The sequence below is a fragment of the Balaenoptera ricei genome, chromosome 11 (genome assembly GCF_028023285.1).
Source record: "Balaenoptera ricei isolate mBalRic1 chromosome 11, mBalRic1.hap2, whole genome shotgun sequence".
NCBI lineage: Eukaryota > Metazoa > Chordata > Mammalia > Artiodactyla > Balaenopteridae > Balaenoptera > Balaenoptera ricei.
Window position 1 is genome coordinate 100,302,293 of NC_082649.1, and position 19,954 is coordinate 100,322,246.

The 19,954-nt window shown below is 51.4% G+C and overlaps 1 protein-coding gene across 4 annotated transcripts in view; it reads right to left on the reverse strand.

The window, feature by feature from the left end:
• The window catches only part of ATP2B2 (ATPase plasma membrane Ca2+ transporting 2), a 352,425-nt gene that overhangs the window by 174,501 nt on the left and 157,970 nt on the right, over positions 1-19,954 (reverse strand). For 3 of the 4 annotated variants that reach the window (XM_059940370.1, XM_059940375.1, XM_059940371.1), the window contains one exon: positions 18,090-18,184. The exons of the other annotated variant lie outside the window; for it this stretch is intronic. The gene's annotated coding sequence lies outside the window, so the exon portion shown is untranslated. The remainder of the gene's footprint in view (positions 1-18,089; positions 18,185-19,954) is intronic. 4 annotated transcript variants of the gene reach the window in all.

Here is a 19,954-nt window from a genome sequence, read left to right on the forward strand (position 1 = left end):
GATCATGGATTTGCTTTGCCAGTTGTGTTTTCCCCCAAACACATTAAAATAAGTGCTCACTCCCCAGAATGCGGCCCGGGTCTGCCCTTTGCGAACCACAGCTGTGGCCTTGGCCGGCCGGTGGGTTTGAGGCGGCTGATCTGATCTGGGTTACAGGCGGGTTTCTCAAGGATCACAAGGGGCAGGAGAGGCCTTCCTGGGGGTTGGCCCCTGCCCCATGACAAAGGCCGGGTGCCAGCGTGCCCCCCGCTGGGCACTGCCTGTCGCCCTCCTCCTCCTCCTCCTCCTCAGCGCCTTTCTCCTGAGAGCTCGCTCCTGGATACACCCTTTTCCAGCCAAGAGCTGCCGCGGCCCGGCTGACCTCAATGATTAACACACATTCCTGGCCTAGTTAGAAAGCCCCTCGCCTCTTGTATTTATAGCCACCTCCAGACTCGGCTCGCGCCTCTGAGGGAGGCCCAGCTCTTCTCTCGCCACCTCTGTGCTGCCCCAGCCCTGCTTGTCCTGACAGGCACTGCCAGACCCTCCTCTTTGAGAGAGAGCAGTGGAGCCGGGATTTCATTCTAGGTAACCGGGGCCAAGGGGTTTCTCCTCCCCAAACCTCATCTGTAAAACGGGAGCCATTGTACAGGCCAGGCTTTGGTGAGGAATCAGTGAGCTCCTAGTTCTGAAATACGAGGAATGGTTAATGCTTAGGGAGCGCCAACTACATTCTAGGCCCTGTTCTGAGCACTTGGGACGTATGAACTCACTTAATTCTTACAACCACCTTATGAGGGACATACTATTACTATCACGCCCATTTTGCAGAGGAGAAAACTGAGGCACAGAAAGGTTAGGTGACTTGCCGAAGGTCACACAGCTAGCTGGGGTTCAAATCAGACTCCAGAGCCTGTGTCCTGAGTGCTCTGCTGAACCTGGCACACAGAGTGCGTCTTCAGCCCCCATGTGTTCCCTGCCTTTGGAGTCTCCTTAATTAGTTAAGCATGTCACTCATTGCCTGCAATCGAGTGGGCACCGAGTAAACAAATAATGATGGCCACGTGCTGGTTGCGGACATCAGCCCCTGCGAGGAGGTTAGGAGGACACGGCTAATGAGGGGACAAAGCAGGAAGGGGCTGAAAATCACAGGTGGGACTCGTATCAAGGCACCCCTCCTTACAGAGGGGATGCTGAGTCCAGATAAAGGAAGCCAGGCGGTGGGAGCAGAGCCCTCAGTTCCCACCCCCACTGCCCCTAGCCATCCCTGACCTTTCTTGCCCTCACATTTCAAAGGGGAAACATGTGCAATAAACGTATTCACATAAAGGTTTTAGGAACTTAGCCACCTTGTCCCATGAATATTTATAGTTACAAATGGGAATTCCAGGAAGGACAAGAGAAAGAACATCGTTCAGTGTTTACTCTGCAAGCAGCACTGGGCCAGGCGCTTTGTAGTCACTCCTTCATTCAACAAACACTGGCTCAGCCCCTGCGCCACGCTGGCTGCTTTATATGTTGCATGTGAGAGGCTGTCACCTGCTTCATCTCCTCACACACCTTCCCCGAGCTGCTCAGATCTGGCTGCACCCCAGTCCTTCAAGCCCCCTACCTGCTCCCACATGGTCACCCCGACACGGGGCAGAGGAGCAGCGAGGGAAATGTCCTGTCTTGCTGCTCTTCCTCGAATCAGCCCTAAGAGAGAAACTCTGTTCTCAGACTCAAACAAAGCTGCAGCCAGGGTTTCAGAATCCCGGAATGGAGAAGGAGGGGTCGGGCTGCCTATCCTTAGCCGGAAAATTGATGGCCGACCCTGATTTAGTTAGCTTTTCCTTAGAATCGTTGAGGGAAGCCTGTAATTAGCTCAGGGGCCCAGAGGGAGAGGCCGGGTGTGGGAGCCAGCGCTGGAGCAGGCGGTAAGGGGGCTGGGGGCCAGCTTTAAGCTCAGACGCCCGGTCTTGAACAGGTGGTGAACCCCTCTGTGCCTGTGGGAGGTGAGTGGAGAGAAATCCTAAGTAACACGGAAGAAGAGATGGGCTGGAGGGGCCAAGCATGGGCTAGGGACTGTTCCTTTATGTTGTGATTATGTTGGACCAAACTGCATGACTTTTGTAGGCACCACGTCACCAGGGGCTCAGGGGGTGGCAGTGAGACCACGTTGCTGCAGACGATCTCTCCGAGGCCCTTGCCGATGGCCGTGGAGATGCTCCAACAGTGCTGGGTGTTAAAGCAGGATTTCCCAGCTAATAACAGGGGGAGCCCTGTTTCCAGTTCTGAGGAGGAGGCTCCCAGAACAGGGTCTGCACTGCATGTAGGGTAAGTGGGTGTGAGACAGGCACGGACAGGCTTCAAGGGCACACACATCCCAGATGGGTAGGGGACCCCTCTACGGGCCCAGACCCCACCAGCCCCACCTTAGTGGGATTCCTGCCGCAGGGATCAGAGCCAGGGCTACTTTTCAGGAACGCAGCCTGACCAGGAGGTGCCAGAGAGGCACCCATAAATAGTCAGTTGAGCAAAGGTACAGGGTTTCCAGGCCATCCTCAAGAATAAGACATGGGATCCGGGACCAGAAAGCCCTTCATTCATGAACTTTCAACCTGGGAATTTTCAGAGACACTAATGAACGTTCACATTCCCACAGCTAGAGGATGGTGTTTTAGTCCCTGAGGGTGGTTCACCCCTTCATCCCGAGTGATTTGCCTTCTGGTGCTCATTTTTGAGGTGTTTTATGGATGTTATTAAGCCCACCATGTCCAATCAACATAGGAGCAGTGTGGAAATTATGTAAAGAGACTGTGGGAATGGGGGTGACACTTATTCTTCACTGATGTATACAGCCTAGGTGCTTGTCTCCTGTCATCTCAGATGTAAAGACAAATCGTGAACTCCTTGGGGAGTTCAGTCTGCCTTGGGGAGAAGAGAGGAGCCAGAGGTGGCCCCGGGCTACACTTGGAAGGAACAACAGCAGTGCCACTGTTGGAATGCCTACTATGTGTCAGGGACCATGCGAGGTGCTTTCATCTACATCCTCTCCTACAGTAACTCTGCTGGGGGGAGGGGCAGTGTTAGCTCACTTACAGAAGAGGAAACTGAGGGTCAGAAAGGGGAGGTAATTTGCCCAAGGCTACTCAGCCAGAAAGGGCAGAGTTTGGATTTGAATCCCAATCTGTCTGATACCGGAGCCTGTGTTCTTCTACACTTCACAGAGGCGGGTGGTGGGGTTGGAGACTGAAGGACAAGGAGGATTAAACGGGTAGGTGTGAGGCAGAAAGGGAACTGGATGCTAAATTCAGTGTTTAAAATCTAGTCTGTGCACTGGTCGGGAGCCAGGCCACAGGGACGAAGAGTACCTGTGCCTGCCCTCCAGCTACGCATGGGCCAGCGTACATGCGCTGCTAAGACCTACTTGGCTGGCGTTCCTTCCCAGTGTGTGTGTCCTGCTAAATCCTGCCTGACCCGTGTTCCCTTCCCAGGTTCAGCAGGAACCCTTCTCCCCCGGCCCTGTGGCTGGTTTCTATCCAGCCCCCCACCCTCTGCAAGGTCGGCTGCCCCAGCCTTGGACCTGGTACTTGTCTCGCTGGATGTTTGTGGATCCTCATGCTGTGCTTCTCAGCAGCCGTGCTCAGCACCAACCCGCCCCGACCCTCCATCATAACAATACTCCGTGTGAGGCTCAGAGAGGTTAAACAGCAGGTTCAAGGTCACCCAGCTAGGAAGTGGAAGAGCCAGGATTTGATCTCACGTCTATCTGACTCCATAGCCTGAGGCCTTCTGCATGACCCTGTCTCCCCTGTGGCCACCATGCCCACCTCCTTCCGCCTCCCAGGTCATTGCACTGGAGGTTACTTGCATTAGGCATAGGCCCTGCTGAAGCCAGCTTTGCACTTGTTAGATGGAGAGAGGAGATGCATTTTGGAACCCACCCAAGAAAAAGACACTTGAAATAACTTTCCTCTGTAGCTCTTGCTGCCAAAGCGCACTGAACCCCGAAAGGGATCAGGCCTCTGCAGGACTCACATTGATGCTGCCCATTTGGCTGGGATTTGCAGCTGACAGCGCACTTTCCAAGTCATTACCTCATAAGTCCTCACAGCAGCCCTGGGGTGGGTGTCCTGAACCCCCTTTTACAGATGAGGAAGCTAGAGGCTCAGGAAGGTAACAGGGTGTGCTCAAGGTCAGGTCCCCCTGTGGGTGTGACCTTGGATAAGTCATGTTTCCTCCGAGAGCCTCAGGTTCTTCATCTGCAAAGTTGATGATGGTGTTGGCTTCCCAGTGTTGCTCTGAGGGTTAAGGAAGAGAAAATGGGTGGGAGGGTCTAGCATAGAAGCTGACCCATGAGAGGCACTCCACAGCTGGTAGGTCTCCAGACAAAGCTAAGATCACAAACACGTAGAGAGTCAGGGTGAAGAAAGGCTAAGAGCCACAGCTCCTCAAGTCACCACCTGTGCAGACAGGGAGGCGGGCTGCAGCTGACAATGACAACCACACTGGTTTTTATTGCTTAATCCTCGGCACATGCTGTCTCACTGCATCCTCATCGTAAGCTGCAGGAGGTTAGTACAATGTTTATCTCCATTTTACAGATGAGGAAACGGAGGCACAGACAGGTTAAGTAAATGGGAACCAAAGAGCAGTTTTTCAATAGAAAAGAGAAAACAACTCAAGTTCAGAGTATGACAGGTCTGTAAATTAACCCTCTTGCAAAAAAAAAAAAAAAAAAAAAAATCCCTCCAGAACATGCCTCCCCTCATTCCTCAACCCCTTTAGTTCTCACTTAGTGACTTTCTTTACACAGAGTTTATTGCTAGCTCTTTCCCACAGACTGAGGGTCAGGAACCCCTTGGAACTGTGGCCTCCCATCTGCCGGGCCAGTGTTGGAAGTGAAGCTGGGGGTCCCAGCATCCCTAATCTTTGCTAAGGCTTTGGAAGTGGGGAAACTCTGCTTCATATCAGCTGCACCCCTGACGCATGGCGCAGATGGCATCTGGTCAGCAAACATCATATTTCAAATATGCTACTGGAAGAACCCAGGCTGAGGGGAAAATTCCCCCTCAAGTCCCCCTCCCTCACCTGCTGCAAAGCCTGGTGGATTCCCTGGGGACCCTGTGTCGCTTGCAGCCGGGAGAGGGAAACTAGGAGATTGCTTGTTGCCTCCACTAAAAAGTCAGACACACAGGTCCAAGCATTTCTCTCTGTGCCTCAGTTTCCTTTTCTCTAAAATGCAGGAAAAAAATAATAAAAGAAAACAAACTGGCAGGGCTTGACTGGGGTGGAAGCTGCAAATCAACTGTTTGGGAGAGCAGCCAGCTTAAAATAAATTTGTTTGTTTTGCTCAGAGCTTAAAATAAAGTTGAACTGAGAGCCAATGTTTAAAAATTGGGGAATTGTGCAGAATCCAGATTTCTGGCTTCTCTTAAAATATGAGAAATGCTGCTCACCCCGGGGTTGGCTGGAGTGGGTGAGGCCATATACATGGGCAACTGGTCAGCAGTTCGGCCCTCACCCCGTCTGGCTTTGCGAAGGGCAGTTTCCTGCCTGGATTCAGGAGGTAAGAGAATTTATAACGCCTGGACCTCGATCTCTGGCGAGAGTCAGTGCCTTCCGGAGAGAGGAGTGGGTTTCTGGTATAAAAGCTCTCCCAGTTATTTAACAAATACTTGTTATATGCCAGAGGTTGTTTTAAACATATCAGGTATAGTCCCAGGGGCTACACACATACCAAACAACTACTTAATTCTCATAACAACCTCGTGAAGCGAGTGCTGTTGTTATCACACCTATCTTACAGAGAAGACACTGGCGCACACAGAGGTTAACTCACTTGCCCAAGGCCACGTGGCTAGTAAGTGGTGGCCTTGGAATTTGATTCCTGGCAGCCTGGCTCCCGAATCTGTGCTCTAACCACTGTGTGAAGCTGCCCAACCCCTTTTCTGGGTCAGTGGCCAGTCCTGTGGCTTCATCCAGGTTTCCATGTCCCAATACGAAAACGAAATCATCACCCCTCCTCCATTTCTCCTTCCCTCCTGGCCTATATTTATTACTTCCCTCCCTCATGTCAATCAACTCCTTTAATCCTCTCCACACTCCTGTAAGGCACAGGAGCTACCATTATCTCCACTTTCAGATGAGGAATTTGAGGCACAGAGAGGTTGACTTGTCCAAGGTCCTGTGGCTGGAGGAGGCAGGCCCAGGCCATCTGGCTGCAGAGTCTGCACTCCTGGCACCCTTAATTCCCCCCACCCTCTCTCAACCATCCATGCTTTCCATTCATTTCTTCCCCCCTTCATTTCTTCACTCATTCATCCATCCAACACTCAACTCAGACCCCATGCTGGCCATGGGGACATGTACCAGGTGTATCGAGGCTGGCGGCGGCGGGGGGGGGGGGGGGAGTGGGAAGGCGACACCCTGCTCCCAGAACAGGAACTGCCCATGACCACTCCCTTTGGGGCCGAGGCCAGTGGGAGAACTGGTTTCCAACTGACAGCCCTGGAGAGCTCAGGGGGAAGCAGTAGAGGGAAGCCAGTGGCACCTGGCAGCTTCCTGTAGGGCGAGTCCTCAGCAAGGCACTCAGGATTCAGGGAGACCTTGGCAGCCCTGAACCCACGCCCCAAACCCCATCCTTTACAGCTGAGCACTGACCAGCCTTTCAGTCCTGGCTCTGCCACTGACCTACTGTGGCACCCTGACGAGTGCCTTCCCCTTTGGGGGACTCAGTTTCCTCATCTGTAAAATAAGGGCATTAGACCACTGGAGGTCACAAACTGGCAGCTCAAAGGCCAGACCCTGCCCATGGATATATTTTGCTTAAATACCTGAAGAGTGCTTTTTTTTTTAAACAGACTTTTTGTTTTAGAACAGTTTTAGATTTACAAAAAATTTGCTAAGAATAGTACAGAGAGTTCCCACCTACCCCACATCCAGTTCCCTTTATTATTAACAGCTTACATTACTATGGTGCATTTTTCACAATTAATGAATCAATACTGATATGCTAATATTAACTAAAGTCCATACTTGGTTCACATTTCTTTAGTTTTTACCTAAAGTCCTTTTTCTGTTCCAGGATCCCATCCAGGATACCAGATTATATTTAGTCATCATGCTTCCTTAGGTGCCTCTTGGCTGTGACAGTTTTGCAGAATTTTTTAAAAAATTAAATTTGTATGCCTCACAAGGAATGTTTGGGGTACTAGAAATATTCTATATGTACTTTGATCTGGGTGGTGTAAATATGTGTAAAAATCATCAGATGGTACATTTGAGATGAGTGCTCTTTACCTGCTTTAATGTATGTGTATCATGCCTCAACAAAAAAACAACTGAAATGACTCTCTCCAATTTGCCACAGTCCCCAGCACTTCCTATTATCCCACTCAGAATCCATCCTTTATTTCATCTGCTTGGCATCTGTAGTTACCACATGGTATATAAATAAGTCTCTTCTAGTTTACTCATCTGTAAAATGGGTATCATGATATTTTCTACCTGATTAGGCTATGGTCAAGATGAATTGAAATAACATATATAAAGTTCTTAGCACAGTGCCTGGTGCATAGTAAGTGTTCAATAAACGGGAATCATAATAATTATCATTGCTCATGTAATATTTATATTATTAAAACAAGTATATAACTCTTCTTTCTCCTTAAAGCAAACTCCATCCTCTCTCTCCTCTCCCTCCTCAGCCTCCTCTTGTGTCTCCATCCCTCCCTGCCAGGGAAGGCCCAAGCTCAGATGGCTAGAAGGTGCAGAGACAGAGGCAAGCCTTCAGAGGTGGCCCAGATCAGCTAAGGAACCAGGAGACCCCTGAGGGTGACCCCAGATCTGTCCCCAACATCCAAGGAAACCTTGGTGGAAGCTGAGGTCCCAATCTTTCCCTTCCTAAGGAGCCTCTTGGAAAACAAGGAGTTCTGCCCTCAAAAGCTGTATCCTGCCCCCCTCAGGGTTCTCCCTGGCCAAGGATCCCTGGGCACAGTGGGAAGCTGTGGGCTTTTGGAGGGGCACTGAGGAAGTCATGGGGAGAAGATAGCCTCCCCCAGCTCTCTGCTGGCCCAGCATCTTGGGGGATGCCAGCTTCCCCTGTGTGGTGCCCCCAAATCTGTGCCCAGAAGCAATGAGGTCAGTAAAAGACAGGTCTCAAACACTTTAGGGTGACCTCTTGCAAGCGGAAACCAAGCTCTAGGCAGGATGTGCTGAGGGGCGGCGAAGACCAATGAGGTTCAATGAGATGGTGAGGGAAGCAGAAAGAACAGGGACTTGGGGTTAGGAGGTCGGGGCTGGACCCTGTCTTGCCCTCTGACTTGCTGTGTGACTGCTGGCAGGTCCCTTTCCCTCTCTGAGTCTCCCTTTGCTCAAAACATCAGCATCAACAACAATGACAACAACAATAATAGTAACAATAGTGATGACGGTGGTGGTGATAGTGGCTCCCGATTTAAGTATGAAGTACAGGATAAACCTTTTATGTGTGAGGCATGATTTCATCCTCGCAAGTATCCCATGAAGTAGATCCTATAATTATCTCCACTTCACATATGAAAAAATGGGGGTCAGAGGGTTAAGAACTTGTCTGAGGCTTCCAGCTGAAAAGTCTGCAGACACAGGGTTCAAACCCCGGTGTGTCTGATTTGAAGTCTGAGGCCATAACCTAGAGCATCTCCTTTGCAGTTGCACCTGTGAAATAGGCAGATAGCCTAAAGAGTCTCTTAATTTTCCTTCCAGCGCTGATCAGGCACCCTCTGAAGGTGGGTCCCTCGTTCAGGGAGTAGCAGGGGGCAGTGGAGATGCTCAGAGCTACGGACCTGCATCTGCCATCTTATTTGATCTTCATAGCAGCCTTAAGAAACAGGTCCCACTATCACCACTCCCATTTTACAGGGTGGGAAACTGAGGCACAGAGAGCAGAGGTAAATGTGCAAAGTCACACAGGGGTCTGGATTTGAACCTGGGCTATCTCACTCTCTCGCTCACGTTAGCAGCCCTGCGCAGGAAGGGTGCCCAGAGAGCTGAGTGAGGACCAGAGACTGACCCCGTGGGGCTCCTCATCAACTTCAAAGGGCATGCCTGCCCTCCAGCCTCCCTCCCGGCCCAGCACTCATAGGCTTGCTGTCTCTCCCCTTGCACTAAGTTGCTTCCATCTCAGTGCCCCCCCTGCCCTGGAGTCCCAGGCCCCCGAGGGGCCCAGCCAGTCCAGGGCTGCAGGCTATGCCGGTGAACCATGCACCCATACCTGGGCTGGAGATGCTGGCGAATCCCCCGGTGTCCCCGCTGCATCCCAGGCCACGGACACAAACCCCCACTCTGACCTCTTGGCTTCAGCACCGACAGTGACCACGGAAGTCTGCAGCCTGTGGCTATACCCTGTGAGGTGGCCACGGTGCCTGGTCCAGCTGCCAGCAGGGCTGCCTCCCTCTCTGGTCTTGGGACCAGCGAAGGGGAGGCCAGGGTGGGGAGGGGCGGGGGAGCACGGCCGGCCTCCATAGCGCCTGTGCTCGGCAAAACAGTGCCACTGCCAAAAGCAGTGCGGGTGGTGGGCGCTTCTCTGTGGCCCTGGCTTCCTCCTGGGCTATCGTTCACTTGAGGCTTCTGATCCTATCAGCGGTGCCCTGGCTCCAATCCTGGTTACCTGGAAGTCCTTTTGTTCTGAGGACTCCCTGTACAAGTCACTGGTATAGAGTGGCCCTGGGAACATCAGGAAAGGGCAGCCGCCACATGTGCATCTGGACAGACCCCAGCATAGAGGCTTCCAATGAAGCAGCCACGTGAGTGTGAGCACTGGGGAGAGGCCAGGCCAGGGGCAGTGGGGAGGGCCTGGACCAAACAGCCTGGATCTCGCCTCCTCCAGGAAGCCTCTCTAGACTAAAGGGAAAAAAGGTGACACAGTCCCCCACTCATCCTGTCTCGTGGCCCCATGACACTCCTTGCTTGTTCCCTTATAGCGTGCCCGATTCCCTTCTGTCCACTGACAGAGAACAGGAAGAAAACATGCCTGTTTCCTGTCGAACGGAGAGACAGACTTTCTCCAGCATCTCTGGAGAAGGAGCCCTTCCACACGAGTGACTTCCCAGCTCCTATAATCTTCCCCTTTGCGTGCTGACGTTTGTTTTACTTTAAACATTTCAGGTGTAAGGAACTCGCCCTTGACTATGTTTTTCACTTTTACATGAATTGATATTTTGCTGATCACAACGGCTCCTATTTGACAAACAGTAGAACATCCATGTCGCAAACATATTATTTAGTCAACCTAGCGATTTCCTTTGCTTCTCAGCCTTTTGCTCTTTAAAAGGCAGTTTAAGTCACACAGGTACTAGACGAACACGTTCCTGTTGAACAAAGTTGGTTCAGGGACCACAGTGCTGGCAGTTTGCCTGGGGTGGCTCCTGGGTGGTGATGTGTTTCCCTTTGCTGCCCCTTCCCTAAGTAGCCCCAGACTGCTGCATGTGTCTGGTCTGTGCATCTTATTTTCCTGACTGTTTTGTCTCTTGGCTTCAGCACTGCATGCTCTTCCAGCAGAAAAACTCCCTCCCCTGCCACCTCATAACTTGTACCCATGGCCTCCTTGCGCTTCCTCTCCTCAACAAGTGCTCAGCACCCACTGTGGGTCAGGGACTAGGGACTCAGGGGTAAGAAGACTTGGACTCTGCTCAAGGAGGGCGAGAGGATCATGAAGACTCTGACGTTGATCCATGCGCTCAGAGAGGTTAGGTCATTTCCTCTGGGTCACACAGCCAGGAGGGAAGAGGGCATGAAGGTCAGACCTATTTGAGTTAAGGTCCAAGCAAGCTCTTTCCACTGCCCCACTCCTTCTAGGGAGTTAGGATCTAGTGAGAGAGATGTAACTGAACAGCCTAGTAAAACACAATAGGATACATTCTACAACAGAGACATATCTGAAGAGCTGCAGGGACAGAGGGTGAGTGGTTAATTTTCATGGGAATGGAAGTTCTCTTGGGGATGATTTCAGGGGAGGTGAAACCCGAGCAGGGTCTTCAATTAAGCTAAAGAAATCAGATAACTCATGTGGTTAAAATTGTGTGTAAAGTCATAATGCCCTGAGTAAGGAGCACTGGGTTTATATATGCATAAAATGCCTGCGCACAAGGTGTGTGAACTGGGTGCCATCTCTGCTCTTGGTCACGCAACAGGTAGTGAGGTCCCTGTCCCTGGAGGTAACCAGCAAGAAATTAAAAAGTTACCAGTCATTGGGTGGGGTTGTTGAGGAGTTCTTTGGTTCCTTCTAACAATAAGATGCTACAAGTTTTTACTGTTCTTCCCTAGTGAAGGGAAGGCAGGTCCCTTCTTAGTTCTCCCACTGACCCTGGGGAGGGGGCACCCTCAACCCCAGGCAGGCCAAGGCTGAGAGTGAGGCCTGAGGGAGCTCAGGAATGCCTGGGACCCCAGTGGCCTTTGACCCCATTGGACTCTGACGCAGCAAATAGTTTTGAGCAATTACCTACCAGGCCCTTGCGTATTGGTTACCTCAGTAGCCCCCATGCCAGCCCCTGAGGCAGGGGGTGCTGTGCCCAGTCTATAGACAGGCAAATTGAGGCACAGAGAGGAAAGGGCCCCACACTGAGTGACTGACACTGTCTGGTCTTTCCAAGCCTGAGCACAGGGCTTCTGCTACTGCAGCTGCCAGCACCCAGCGAAGATAGACTAAGTGAAAGGAAAGACCTGGAGGGCAGGACCCCTCCCAGGCCGGGCCCAGGGGATTCTGCTCTTGGCATCTGAGGTTGGGCATCTGGCCTATCTGCATGATGCCAGGGGCCCAGCAAAGGGGGGCAAGGACTAGCCATGCAATCAGCTGGTGGGGTGGGGGCGTGGGGGAGGGAGTAGGCGGGGGTGGGCACGTGGCCTACAGGAGCGCCTTTGGTCCTCATGACAACACTGTGACCTGTTTCTAGATCAGCCAGCTAAGGCCCAGAGAGGGGAGGTCACTTGCTCAAGGTCACCCAGCAGGGCCAGGTGTGAACCCAACGTCCATGCTCTCTCTACCACGCGATGTGCCCACTCTACTTCCTACATATTTTCTTGTTTCATTCTCACCTTGGTGCAGTGCGGTGAGCAGAATTCCCCCAGAGACAGTGAAAAGGCACCAACAGTACCATCTCAAGGCTCAGGGTCAGACCTCACTCCACAAGAGTCGCAGAGAAAGGCTGACTTGAATGCAGCCCGTCCCTAGCCTTCCTGCCCACAAGCCCACCATGAATGCACTAGTGACTTCTGTTATGCATCTTCTTCTACTGCAGCTCCACTCTGAGAATAGAAATGTCCCTGGGACATTTACCTCCCTCCCCCAGAAGGGGTAAAACATTCTGCCCCCTGGACTTCAATCTGGGTGAGCGGATCCCGTAATACATTCAGCTGCACAAGTACTTGTCGGGTGCCGAGCACAGGACATGGCATGTGCGAGGCGCTGGGCGGTGTCCCCATGAAGATGCTTTTGCCTCCAGCATGCCGGAGGTGGCCTGGGTACCTGGAGATGGGTAGGCAGCATCTGATTGGCATTCTCAGAGCCTTTGAGATGGGCAAGAAAAGAATGGGGTATGAGAATTTAGGGCACCTGGTGAGGCACAAACTCAGACCTCTGGATGGCTGCATGAGGTCAGAGTCTCCAGGAACCTCGCCACGGTCACCCTGAGCCACCAGGCCTGTGAGCAGTGGGGAGCAGTTGCCCCAGCTCACTCAGCGAGCTCCTGGCAGAGCAGGCCTATGGGCTGGGAGGTTTCCTCGGCCCGGCCAGACACTGGACTCCCTGGAGGACACCCCAAGAGCCACATGGAGCTTGCCAGAGCCCGTTCGGTCCAACAGCCTTGCTGGCAGGGGAGGAAACTGAAGCCCAGAGAGAGAAGAGGGAGCATGCCGACCGGGTGCCCAGCACTGCACGAGCCCTTTAAAGACGCCCCTCACTCGTGTGGTAGGAAACATCTCCACTTTGTACACGGGAAACTGAGACTGGAAAAGTGCAAGATTCACCTGGGATCACAGAGCTCAGACTGGCAGCGTTGGGACTCGACCCAGCGCCCAGGCCTGCTTGTGCCGAGTCCAGGGCACTCCTACCCGGTCACGGCGCGTTTGGAAACGGATTCCTGGCTCTCGGTTCAAGTGAAGTGGGCACCTCCAATATTCAAGGTGGGGGAGCTTATTTTAAGAATGGAGATCAGGCAAGAAGGTGGGGTCTACTACCGACCCCTCACTCTCCAGGGACCCGGGCTGGGGGTGCCATGGGGATGATGGGCTCGGGGTTCCTCTGCACTTCCTGTGTAGACAGAGGCCCAGGAGTAGGTCTCATCCCAGAATGACAGCTGAGTGACTGATTAGTTATCTGACCACGGAAAGAGCAGGTGAGGGTTCTCTTGTGGTTCTGGGAGCACTCATGTCCACCTGCAAGGAGACAAAGGCTTCCTTCCCGGGAAGGAAGCCTCTTCCCCTCACCTCTCGAAGATCACTGCTGGGAAGGACCCTGGTGGCCCCAGCACCCACCTGCCCAGCAACAGCCAGGTGCACTCCTATCTGTCCTGTGGCCTTACCCTGAGACTGCATCAACAGCTGGGACCGTGGCTTCCCATGTTCCTGGAGTCCAGCTCACAGTCAGGGCTGACCAAGGGCTTGGGTTCAAACCCACTTGCTCTTCACATAAGATAATGGCTGAGAGAGCCAGACTGGGGTTTGTTAAGGCCAAGTGTTCATGAGGGATCTACTGGAAGCTAAGGAGCCAGTAATTTTGAGGACAATTGTTCTTTTAGAAAATGATGTAAAATATTCTTTGAGTCTATTTCAGAAATGTCGTGAATGAACCTGGAGCCCATTCAGAATCAGCTTCAAACAATTAGGAGGGTGTTGTGTGTCCCCCAAAAGGAATGTTGAAGTCCTAACTCCCAGTACCTGTGAACATGACCTTATTTGGAAATAGGGTCTTTTCAGAGGTAAGCAAGTTAAAAGAGGGTTATTAGGGTGAACTCTGACCCTGCAGGACTGGTGTCCTTATAAAGGGGAAATTTGGACACAGAGATAGATAAGCAGAGAGGGAAGATGATGTGAAGGTGGGGATGGGGTAATGCATCCACAAGCCAAGGATCACCAAGGATGATGAAACTTCCAACCACTAGAAGCTGCAGGGGAGGCCGCCGGAAACAGAGTCTCCCTCACGGCCCTCAGAAGGAATCAACCCCGTGATGCCAGACTTCCAGTCTCCAGATCTGTGAGACACTAAATGTCTGCTGATTTAAGCCACCCAGCTTGTGGTGCTTCATCACAACAGCCCCAGCAAACTAACACAGGTGGCAAAGTGTTCCCAGTGTTCGTACGGTTCAGAGAAACTGATATGGTTCCAGTGGGAAGGGGTCTGGGGTCCTCACACCTGAGGCAACTGTTCCCACTGGGGCCACCGGGGGCAGAGACCCACTGAGCAGCAGGTGACACTCCATGCCCTGAGATGTCCCCTCCCACTTAACCCGTCCAACAGTCTCAAGAGGGAGGGCTTCTTACTCCCATTTGGAAGACATAAAACTGCAGTGGCAGAAATTTAAACGCCTTGCCAAGGATTGCACGGTCAGGACCTGACACCGGCAGGAGAGCCGTGGAGCTTGGTCCTCTGCCGTGCCCACCTCCCAAGACAGAACCTGTTTTGAGGAGTTTCCGGGGTTTGGGGTGCGTTGCCCCAGCCTCTCTGCTCCATCCCCGGTATTGCAGACTCTTGGGCAGTCTGGCCAGGGCATGGGACCACGTTTTTCTCTGTTCTCTCATTGAGAGCAGGATGCAAGGAAAGGATGAGATATTTACGAATCCGCAAATACTTTAAAAGCCCTTATGTGTGCAAGTTTTCACCTTTCACACAGCACTTTCGCACGCATTGTTCCCCGGCCCCAGCGCTGCCCCTCAGATGGGAATTACCGTCCACCTCTGAAGGACGGCTGACTTACTTGTAAACTGGCCTTAGCTACGACGGCCTAATATGTTGCTCTGATGTGGAAACTCTGCCAGTTGGATTTATTTATAGGGAAGGATGCCTGTAGTTTTTACTTAAAAGAGGTTCCACTGGGACTGCTTTGGGGGTTGTTCCTGAATAGACTTGGAGTAAACATTTCCCATGGACGTTCTCTGACTTGATGAACCCCTCTCGGTTCACTTCTCTCTGTGTGCTCCTGTTGGCAAAGAGAGTGGTGGGATTTCTCCATTCTGTTGTCAAGGACTTTCTCTGCTCAGGCCGCACTGGCTCACCTTGGCAGCTATAGGATGGCCAGGCTCTGGGAGGCCCTCTGCTTTGGCCACTGAGGAGCCCGCAGGCTCTGTGGGGGACAGTTCAGCCCTTCGTGGTCTCCCACAGGCTCCCGGAGGGCCTGCCCCACCCGCAGGCCTGGCCCCAGACTTGGAAATGCAGATGGCGCCAAGTCAGATCGTAGGTGGTCCACTTCCCCCAACTTACACTGCATTTTGCTAAAAGCCTGGACTCTGGAGCCAGAACTCCCGGTTTCAAATCCTGGCTAGGGTAAGCTCCATGCTTCAGTTTCTCCTTCTGTAAAATGGGGATAATGGTCGTGCCTGCCTCATGGGCTGTTGTGAAGGCTAAACGATTAGTGTTTTTATAAAGCGCTTAGAGTAGGGCCTGGCACATAGCCAGCGCCATAGTTAAGTGACTGCTCGCATTATTGCTATTGCTGTTATTGTTATCAGTTCATTCAGCCAGCATGGACTGAGGGCCATACGCGTGGAGTCAGATGGACGAGGTTCAAATCCCACCTTTGCTACTAATTCGCTGAGCAACCCTGGGCATTTCACTTCACCACTCTGTGCCTTGGTCCCCTCCCTCTTCTGTGAAATGGAGATAATGAACGTACATATATCACAGGCTGGTGGTGAGGATGAGGGGCTCGGCCCAACGTCTGGCTCACAGCACGTAAGTGCTTAGTAAATCCTAGGTACTATTATTATCATCAGTATCAGAGTTACTGTGATTCCTGCCGGCTCAGGCCAGGCCCTCCACAGCTGCCCTGGGAGAAACTCTCGCCATCACCTTGGACGGATCCATTAGCATTTGGGGCCCGGCCAGCCCCTCCTGTGTCTTCCCTGGAGTCTCCCTGCCCACCCCCAGCACTCCAGCCCTAGAACCTCGACCCAGCCCTTCCCTGCATGCCTGCCACCCCCCAGTCCTCTCCCAGCTGCAGAGGGATGTTCTCCTAACATTCATCAGATTGCTAGAGCCCTCCAACAGCTTTGCTGCTGCACACGGACTGCAATTCCAACTCCTCACGGGGGCCCTCTCGGTCCGGCCCCAACAATCCTGGCAGGGGGGTATCCCTCTGCCTGCGTAGCCTACGTGGGGCCCTCACTCACCCCTCCCCAGCCCACTGCCTTCTTCGCTCTTCCTCAACCCCACCAGGGCCACTTGCTCCTTGCTCCCGTCCCCATCCGCCTGGAATGCTCTCCTCACCACCCTGACCTCTGCATGGCTGGCTGCTTCTCCCATTGGGACCTCTGGTCAGAAGTCCCCTCCACAGGGACTGCCCGCCATTCCCCACCCTGCAGCCCTGTTTTGTTTTCTTCACAGAGCTTACCGTGCCCGGAAGCCATCTTCTGTATTTATTTGGTCAACTGTATGAGGACCGGGTCTCATGTGTTTGATACTCGAAGGCACCCCCAAGGGTGAATCAGAGTGTAACAGAGACTGCACATAGAGGATGCTCAGTAAACACTCATAAACAGATAAACAGGTGGCCAAGCCCTGGCTCCAAGCATCCTTTAGGGAAGAGCTAATGCATCTTTGTTATTATATAATAAAAGAGGTGGAACCCCAATGGTGAAAATTCCACTACGTTTTTGCCAACCATAAGCCTGGGAAGCCTTTCAACCCATCTCGGGAGGGGGAGGGGGGTGTCACCTCTTTTTCCCGTAATGGCTCATAGATGGCTCTCCTCAACCTCCTTCCCCACCCACGCCTGTCAAAAGCTGCTGGGTTTAGACGCCCGTGTTTCTGTTCCGAATTATCGATTGTTTAATATTCAAGAGATGGCATTAAATAAATATGTGCACAATTATGTAATGTGTTTGGAAGCAATCTGGTTAGTCCCAAAGTGCTTGGGCAGGAAACAAAACTTCAGAGTGGTAAGAGATCTGGGTGATCTCTGAGGGCTGAGGAGAGAGGCACGCAGCTAGTCTGCCTGTCTGCTTCCTCCCCTATTTGGGTCTGGAGTCACTCATCTTCCTTGATGCCGGCAGGGTAGGGTAATAGAAAGTGAGCTCAGAATCTCTGAGTTGCACCCTGGCTCTCCCAGCTCCTGGCTGAAAGTTACTTCTCTCTGGGTCTCAGTGTTCTCACCCGTGAAAGGGCTGACGACACCTTCTGGGAAGGTCAGATGAGATCCTGACTCTGAGCTCTAGCTCAGAGGCTGTTCTTTCGGAAGGTAAGTTGCTTCTGACGCTCAAAGATGAGCAGTGTGACCTCTGTTCCCTGACAGGAGTGGGTCTGGGGAAGCAGGCATGGACTTTGAGGTTCTTAGGTATGTAACACAGGGCGGATCGAGCAAGGCAATAACAGAGGCCCAAAGAAAGGGCTTTGGGAGAACAGAGGAAGATGTGGTTAATCCCAGCTAGGAGCCAGAGAAATCTCACAGAGCTGCCATATGGGCTGGCTCTGGAAGGCTAAGCGGCATTTTGACCCCAGAGAGAGGGCTGCCCCATTTAACTAACATGCACTAGGCAATTAGCATGTATTGAGCACCTATTATGTTCCAGCTACTCTTCTAAGCACTTTACATGGATTATCTTTGCTTGGCCTTGACAAGACGGAGATGCTGCTGCCGTCCCATTTTACTGACGAGGGACCTGAGACTCAGTTCACTGTGTGCAGTGATGCTGCCTTCCTTCTACGCTTCCTAGCCGTGCTCCCTATTCAAACGCAAAGACACGTGGGGGGATTTCCCCACACCTGCACAATGGTGCATAAATAATTCAAGTGTCCCCGCTAGATTGGCAGATGGAAGGCAGCTGCTGTCAAACACTGTTTTCCTGCTTATCAGACCCTCCATCAGCACCCCCTGCAAGGGTGCTCTCTTCCCAGATCTTCCCCATCTCCAGCTCCAGCAAAACCCCAGTCTCCAACTCACCCCTCCACGTCTTCTGGTTATATGAAAGGCGTCAGGGTTTGGAAAATAGGGCCCATGTCTTGCCGGCTCTGGGGACTGGGTGACGAAGTTCAGCTCTGGAAAAGGGGAGATGGCATTGGTTAGGGGTGGGTGACCCAACGGGGACTCAAGTCAGCAAGGAGGAGGAAGGTAACAGCGGTGTGGAGCGTCCCCTGTGTGCCAGCACTGGGCTAGTGCCAGGGTCAGGTGGGGTGGAGATGGAAGATAAGCAGGGGAACCCCGCCCCTGCCTTCTCCATCAAGACCTGCCTGGGTGGGCTTCACCCCTCCCAGGCCCCGTCTCAGGGGAGCTAGTCTACTGCCAGCAGGGTGTCAAGGTGGGGTCTCCCTGTCCTCTGTCTGCTGTCTGGTGTGGCCTGCAAGGGCAGAGGGAGTGAGGCAGAGTGGTCATGGGCATGTGCTCTGGAGATACAGAGGCCCTGCCTGGGGCTCGTGGCTGGACCTTTCCAAGCCTCTGTTTCCCCATCTGCAGGATAGGATAATAATACCTATTTTTACATGCACTTGTGTGTACGTGCGTGTGTGTGTGTGCGTTTTTATCATGTGTGTGGTGTTATGTAGCCACAATCACAATCAAGATACAGAACTTTTTGTCACCATAAGCTTCCTTGGGCTGTCCCATTATAGTCACCACCTCCCCCCACCGCGCCGCCTGCATCCCTAACTCCTGACTATCATGAATCTGTTCTCTAATAATGTTGTTTTTTTAATGATATCTATAAATGGAATCATGCTATGTGTGACCTTCTGGGACGGGCTTTTTTCACTCAGCACAATTCAGTGGAGATTCATCAGGTTGTTGTGTGTATAGACAGTTCAATCCTTTTTATGGGTGAGTACCACTCCATGATGTGGGTGGACCATAGGTAGCTTAATCATCTATTAAAGGACATCTGGGTTTTCTCCAATTTTTGGCAATTATTACTAAAGCTACTATAACCTTGTGTACAGGGTTTTTGTGTGAACCTAAGTTTACATTTATTTGGGATAAATGCACAATAGGACAATTATTGGGTCACATGGTAGTTGTATATTTAGTTTTTCTTTTTTTTTTTTAAAGAAACTTCCAAATGGTTTTATAGTACCATTTTACATTCCTGCCTACAATGTATGAGTGAACCAGTTTTTCTGCATCCTCACCAGCATTTGGTGTTGTCATTTTTTTATTTTAGCTGTTCCGATAGGTGTGTAATTATATCTCACTGTGGTTTTAATTTGCCTATCTTTAATGACTAATGATGTTGAACATCTTTTCATGTGCTTATTTGCCATCTGTATATTCTCTTCATAGAAATGTCTCTTCATGATTTTTGTCCATTTTCTAATTAGATTGTTTGACTTCTTTTTATGGTTGAGTTTGGAGAGTTTTTTATACATATCAGATACCAGTACTTTGTCAGATTTTGTGGTTTGCAAATATTTTCTCCCAGTTTGTAGCTTGTCTTCATCTTTTTTACAGGGTTTTTTTGTTTGTTTGTTTTTGTGGATCATGAGCTTTTAACTTTGGTGAAATCCAATTTATCATTTTTTTTCTTTTATGGATCATGCTTTGGTGTCAAGCTTAAGAACTCTTTGCCTAGCCCTAGATCCCAGAGATTTTCCTCTTACATTTTTCCCCTAAAAGTTTTATAGTTTTACATTTTATAGTTAAGACCATGATCCATTTTGAGTTAATTTTTGTATAAGGCGTAAGACTTAGACAGGTTTTTGTTTGTTTGTTTGTTTGTTTTTGTTTATGGATGTCCTATTGCTTCAGCACTATTTATTGAAAAGGTTATCATCTTTCCTCCATTGAACTGCTTTTGTACCTTGGTCAAAAGTCAGTTG